Source organism: Macrotis lagotis, chromosome 5 (genome assembly GCF_037893015.1).
Source record: "Macrotis lagotis isolate mMagLag1 chromosome 5, bilby.v1.9.chrom.fasta, whole genome shotgun sequence".
Classification (NCBI taxonomy): Eukaryota; Metazoa; Chordata; class Mammalia; order Peramelemorphia; family Peramelidae; genus Macrotis; species Macrotis lagotis.
In genome coordinates this window covers 269,687,305-269,694,598 of record NC_133662.1, presented here as the reverse complement: position 1 = coordinate 269,694,598, position 7,294 = coordinate 269,687,305, and the positions used below count along the sequence as shown (strand labels likewise).

The window sequence follows — 7,294 nt, the reverse complement described above, 5'->3', positions numbered from 1 at the left end:
CCCCCCAGACCATCAGAACGCCCTCCACCTATGAGCTACATTGGGGGCCCCAGGGCCCCTTGGCATGATGTCACGTGTGCACAGAGAGGGACCATTCATAGCATCCATCCAAGACTATCCTCCAAAACGAGAATATTCTCGGTGCTTTTTAAGCGGCTCAAATCCATCATTTTTCTTGTTTGGGAGCTCCCAAGCCAGGTGCTGTGATGGCCGAGTGGTTAAGGCGTTGGACTCGAAATCTAATGGGGGCTCCCTGCGCAGGTTCGAATCCTGCTCACAGCGTCGCAGTTTTTACTTTGCAGCATTATCGGAAGCTTCCCAGTCTCCTCACATCTCCCTCCAAAAATGCACCCCGGTCCTTGGGTGGTCATTATGGGTGCGGAAAAGTCAGCTTCCAGGAGAGGGAGGCTGAGAGCGGGGAGGGGAGGGGAGGCCCAGTTGGACGGATGAGCCAAAGGCGAATAGATGCAACGAGATAAGACACACAGATCTACACCAGCTCAATCCGCAGTCTTGGGGAGGGGGCCTGGGGGCTGCATTGGTTACGGTTCCAGGGACTCAAGAACCATCTAGTTCTGGGGGCGCTGCAGGCAGGCAGACGCCCACTGACTGTTGGGACAAGTCGCTTCGTCTCTCTGTGCCTTAGTTTCCTCCTCTGTAAAATGGGAGAAAGAAGAAAACGCTGTGAGACTGAGAGGTGGAGATCGAAATGGGAGCTCTGATCATTGGGGCTGGGCTGGGCTGGGGGTGGGAGGGAGCTCTCCTGATGGCCCCTAATCTGGTCCCTTAAATCGTTTGGGGAGGGGAAGAGGGGGAGAGAGAGAGAGCAGGGAGGGAGGGGACACAGGAGGAAAGAAAGAGAAGGGAAGGGGAGAAAAGGAGAAAGAGGGGGAAGGGAGGGGAAGAGGGGGCAAGAGGCCGGGGCAAGAAGCAGAGGATGCGCAGGATCTCTCCCTCCACAGCCCGCTATGGCTGCTGCTGACCTACTCGGGGGCTCTTCCAGGATGCGGGATGTGGATGTGGGTGACACACAGTCAGTCCCTTGCCCTGGCCTGGCCGCGGCTGGTGCTCGAACCTCCGCTGCCCAGCGGCCTTCCAGGCTTCTGGTGCAAGGTCCAGACGCCCACCGCCCATCAAGCTGCCTGAGAAGGCCTAGGCTCAACCCCAAGGCCGTGGCAGCCATCCCTGGACCAGTGCGAATCTCGATCTGCCAAGGTCTCTGAGGCCATCCCAGGTCAAGCTCCCCAGGTGGAGGCAAAGGTGTGATGGGAGCCGGGGCCTCGGGTCTGACAGGGGAGCTGTCCCCCCCTTCAGCTGAACATTCTCTTAAAACCTGCCTTGGGACACAAAGGCAGGCCAGAGGCAGCTCCAGGCCTCCAGGGGGCACAGAACAGGACGGCATCACAGTGTACGCACATCCCATCCCCACAAGGTCATTGTGGGGTAAGGGGTGTGGAGGGCTGCTAATGGCTGCAGGGTCAGGAAAGGTCCCAAGGTCCAAACTCCAGAGTCTCCTAGGATCGCTGGCCACCCCCCACCCCCCACCTCTCCCCACCCCAGGTAGCAATAAGCCTCTAGGAGGTCGGGAAGGATCTTGGAGAAGCTGGAGACTGCAGAGAGCCCATCACCTCCCCTCTCCTCACCCACACCTGTGACTGCCTGGGGCAAGGAGGCCGCCCCTGGGAGGGGGCTGTGTAGATGTGAAATCCTCTCCCAGGGTTGTTGCTCCTTCCAAAGCCAGACTTGAGCCTCTCCTGGTGTCCCAGTTCTTTGGCATCTTGGATTTGTATCTGTTAACCCTAAACTCAGATTTTGGTGAAAGAGACACTTTCTTGCCTCTAGCTAGGAACCCCTAGCCCTAAGAAATGACCCTAGCCACAGGGGTTAGATAAGAGTTCATTGGGTGAGATAGTTCTCAAGTGAGGGAACTCTTTGCTACAGGGCCATTTTTTACATTTCTTCACCACTCACAGTCTTGGAGACTTGCCTTATACACTGAAAGAAGTGTCTTCCGGAGGTCATAGAACCATTACGTACCAAAGGCAGGATTTGAAGTCCAGTCTTCCTGACTCTGAGACCACATCTTTACCACTCAGATGATACAGGAAAGTAAAACTCCGCAGGAGGAGAGGAAGGACAGAACTGTCAGGAGATGGCCATAGTAGGTCTGAACGATCACATTACTTTTTAAAACCCTAGAGAGTGAGGAAACACAATGAGTCCTCCACCTGTGTGCTTGGTCATTCCCACCCTGGGCCAGAAGACTTCAATTTGATTCCCAGCCTCAAATGTACTAGTCCTGAGACCTGAGGAAAGTCACTTAGACTCTGGGAGTGTCTTAGTTTCATTGTGTGCAATGAGACAAGAACACCTGCTCCTCTCTACCAGTTTCTATGCTAGCATGTATTTGTGATGGGAGGAGATGTTGACTAATGGACTGTCAGGCCACAAGGCTGCCAAGATAGTCCCTGCTTGATTTCAGACCCTGGAGCTCTCTGCCTTCTTCCAGCTACCATTTGGCTATCTAGAGAGCCTGTTTTAGGCCATGATGATTCAGGGGTTTGGGATGATGAGATGATAAAAATCATCTAATTGGATGGGGATGCAGGTATTGCTGAGTTGGAACTGAGTAGGAAGACTAAAAATTCCACCTACCCCCTTGCAATCTCATTCACTGGTAACTCTGAAGAGACAGGATTTCTTTGAGCATCCTCCTTTAAAGGCAGGTGGAGGTAGGGGTGTCTCCCACAGTTAGAGGTCACACTAAACCATCATGGCAGTGAACCCCTGACCATCTCAGTCTCTTTGGCCTTATTCTTTTCTGAATTTACATTCTGAGACAGGAGAACCCAAAGGAGTAGTAGGGATACTAGTTTCCACCCTAGGTCTCACCCTCAGAGTACAGTGTAGCCACAGAAACCAGGAGGAGATCAAACAAAAACCTTGAGATGGACATACTCACACGGCCAACCTTGTAGGTGTTGCAAAGTATGTAAAAATACATTGGATGACTCCACCAAGGCCAGCAAAGAGCCAGCATGGGAACTAGACAACAGCTGGTGTCCTTTTCTCCACCTGCATAGAGCAGAAGAGAGAGGAGTGACAATAAAATGGCCTGAGTCTAGCAGATGGATATGTACAAAGAGAACTTTATAAGCATTCAGTGATGTAAGAAAAAAGACTTTTTATCTCCAGTAGAAGGGAGTTGTCCCTTGACCACACATGTATTTCAAATGCCTCACTACGACTGAAATTTTAAGGTTGAACTCACTCTCCCAAGAGAACTTATGTGTACAAAGAGAGGGTATACCTCTGGTTTGAAGGGGAATGTTTCATACCAATTGTTCATATTGTACCTTCTCATTAAGCAACCTTTTGTAAAAGTCAATTCATGTCTAACAATATTTAATGAGGAATTCAATGGTGGGGGTTTCAGGATCTCTTAGAAGGGAAGCTCCCTCTCTCCACGAGTGATCCTTAGAACACAGAATAATAAATAGTTTAGACCTTGGGGACACCAGCTTACCAACTTGCCAATATCAGTGAACAGTTGTAAGAAAGGATGGGGTGGGTGAACTATATATATATAATATATATATATATATATATATATATATAGTACCAAATAATCTTTATTACTCGTGTTAGTGAAGATTTGAATTTATTATTTGAATTATATTATCACAGAACTAGGAGGATCTCAGAGACCATCTACTTCAATGTCAGTAAGTAAGAGTCCTTTAAGATAAAGTATACTTCCTATGTAAGCTCTAATTTTGCCAAACAAAAGGTCACCTAGCCTTTTCTTAAAGAAAACAAAGGATCTAGTGAAGCCTTATCTACTTCCTGAAGCCAGGTCTCATCAGTACTTTGGACAGCTCTCATCATTTGCTGTACTTTGTAACTTTTACCCTTTGCTCCCAGTCCTGACCCACGGGGCCAAGTTGACAGTATTTGATCCTTAGTCCAGATAACAGACCTTCCAAACCCAGAAGACAGCTATCTGCTTGCTCTTCCCCTGAGTGATGTCCCCTCCAGGTTAATATTCTCATTTCCTCCACATGATTCATGATCTGCAGACTTGACTATTATAGTTGCCCTCCTCTGAAGTCTTTCCAGCTTCTCATAGTTCTTTGTAAAGGATGGTGCCCTGTTTTATAGCAGAACTCTGCCTCCAATGGGTGAAGTGATTTGTTAGGAGACCCACAGCTATTTATTAAGTGTTTATGTCAAGATCTGAATGACAATTCTTTCTGAACCTTGGTCTGACTTTTCTCACTTTATAATATTCTGGAAGTCAGTCATATCCTCTTTAAAATAGCATGGTAGGTACAGATCTCCAACTTCTCTTCCAGAATTAATTCTGATGCACAAGTCACAGTGACACAAACTATGAGACAAACACAGGAACTGGTCAGTGCTTGAGCTCTGGTTGGGTTTGGCTAAGTGGGCAGAATTCAGCTTCCTGCCTTGGGAGTGAGAGCATTGTACTCAGGGGAAATGAAGTCAGAGTTTGATTTCTATTTTAAATTAATTGTGAACTTAAGAAACACCAAGACAATAGGCATATACATACATATGGGTGTACGTATGTATTTGCACATACATTATATAACAGGAAGAAAAGGATTACACATGAAACCACAGGCTCTCTCATGTGTGGTTCACTTTTCTTTTAAATATATAATCAATTCAGCATGTAGCTTTCAAAGCTACAATGAAATGTTTTTAAAATGCTTACCACTGTGCCTCGAATGTAGTAGGCACTTTATAAATGTTTATTCTATCTCCCACCCCCTTTTCCCCCTCCTATTTCAATCTCTTCTCCTTCCTCTTTTCCCTTATTTTCCCCCTACCCTCCCTGTTCACTATATCTTATTCTTTCTAGAATTCCCTTTGTACTTTCCTGGGCACTATTTTAAAAAGATAGCTTTTAATCATCCTCTCTTTTCCCCTTTATTTTTGTCTCCTTTTTAATTTTTGATTACTCTCTTTCTAAGGCCCTCGTCCACTCCCTCCTTTCATTGCATAAAGAAAAAGAAAACCTTTGTAACATGTATAAAAGACCCAGGCTCTGACAAACCCTAGCCCTGTGACAATGGGTGAGTCACATAACTACAGAGAACTCTAGACTATTCTCAAATATAATACAAAGACGTAGTCTGCATTGCTAAAGACAGTTTCCCTTTATGGGAAATGAAACTTCTGGTTTCATCCCTATCTATGCCTAAAGATGAATACCAGATTTTGATAATGATAAAAAGAAACCCTGGACATTAAAATCAGAAGGCTTCATAAGACTGGGGATCAATCTACCCAGGATATAAAGGACCTATGGAGGCAAACCGTAAACCTTAATATTGACAATAAAAGACAACTAGAACACCCCATGTTCAAATATGGATTGAATTAATACAATGATTATGATAGAACTTGATGCTGTGAAAATGCTAGTAGTGAGAGGTCTTATGCCAACAAATAATGAACTCACCTTCTATTTTGCCATGCTGATTTTCTGCCTTCACAAAGCTATGTGATGATTTTTTTTAACAACTCTGAGAACAAAAAAGCAAACAAACAACAATATTATTTTGTGCCTTTCTGTACTGTTCTTAGATTGATAACAACTATCTTACAAACTTTGCATCTGGTCAGAAAATTTTACAGTATATGATGCATTTCTCCCCCTACATTATGTCAAAAACTGTCATTCCCCAGATGTGGACCAGAACCATCTGGTCCCTGAAGAGGATACTGAGGGATGCACAAAGGATGTTGTGAGAACAAAATTTTTCACAGTATTGTGCTAATCATCTTTGTTTGCACAGAATCTTGCTGCTTTAGTATGTAAATCATCACTTGGTTTCCCTTTAGAAGTCTTATTGTATCTCATTCTCCTCTCTCATGTCTCTTAAAGGATCTGGCTGCTTGCTATAATTTTGCTCATGTGTAAATAAACTTAACATTCCTCATATCTCTGTGGCCCCTGTCTCATGAATTCATCTCTCCACTCAAACCGAAGCACCAGAAATTATTCACCAAATTAATGAGTAAGATATACAAAGATATTTAATTCAATGTTAATATATATTGAAGACCAAGTAGAAAGTTTTAAGTCTAGACAAGATCATAATTACATTTTCATGAAAGAACAGGTGGGAAGGATCACTCAGAAGAGATGGTCTTTTAATGTGATTTGTTAGAGCATAGGACAAAACCATCACCAACATTATGTGATCCTTGGCAAAAAGAGAGAATAATAATAATGATAATGATCATAATGATATTGATGGATGTGCATGACTAGATAAAATGTGAACAATCAAAATAATTAAAATCAAAAGGATAATAATAGACTATGGAAATTATTTACAGAAAATACGACATATAGAAGCTTGACAACTAGATATAAAAACAGACAATTTTCCATTGTGAAAACAAGTTGAAAATGCTCCACCTCGCTAGTGATAAAGGAAATAAATTCTAAAAATAAATTAAACAAGTATTAGGCATTGCTTTCCATTAACCAACTGTTTAAAAGCAATGAAAATCCAACTTGGTGGGCTTGTAGAGGAACAAGTACACTCATTCACTACAAATGAAATTGCAATCTTGGCCAATCTGTTTGGAGAGCAATCTGGTAGTATATAGAAAAGGATACAAATATAATCATATCCTTTGACCCAATGCTTACTTCCATGGGTGGAAATATACCCTGAAAATTTTATGTAAAAATAAATAAACACCAATAAAGAGTCAACTGTTCAAAGGCTTTCAGAGTTGCATCATGTGTAATTGCATCAAAACAAAACAAAACAAAAACTGGAAGTAATCTAAAAGTCCAACAGTAGGGGAATGGTTAGATAAATTGTGGTATGTCACTGTAATGGAATACTATAATGCAATTAAGACCAACAAGTATGAGGAATGCAAAGAAATCTGGAAAGACTCCTATAAAATAATGTAAATTGAAAAAAGCAGACCGAACAAAATGGGTACACACTAACTACTATCATATGTTGAACACTGAATGAGTATGAATGGAGAAAGAGGAAGTGACGGGTGACAAGTCACATGCTACACTGGAGATATTAAAGGTTCTGGAGTCAGAGGGACTGAGTTGAAATTCCATTACTGTCATATATATATATATATATATATATATATGTATATATATATATATACATATATATATATTAATTATGTGTATGTGTGTGTGTGTGTGTATGATTATGAGATTGTGTGATTGTGTGTGATACTGGGCAAGTCACCACCAGTCTCTGGACCTCAGTTC

At 43.1% G+C, this 7,294-nt stretch overlaps 1 non-coding gene across 1 annotated transcript; it reads left to right on the top strand.

The window, feature by feature from the left end:
• Positions 1-200: 200 nt before the first annotated feature.
• TRNAS-CGA (transfer RNA serine (anticodon CGA)) lies at positions 201-282 on the top strand. Its single transcript has one exon. It is a non-coding gene; the product is annotated as a tRNA-Ser (tRNA).
• The last annotated feature ends 7,012 nt before the right edge of the window (positions 283-7,294 follow it).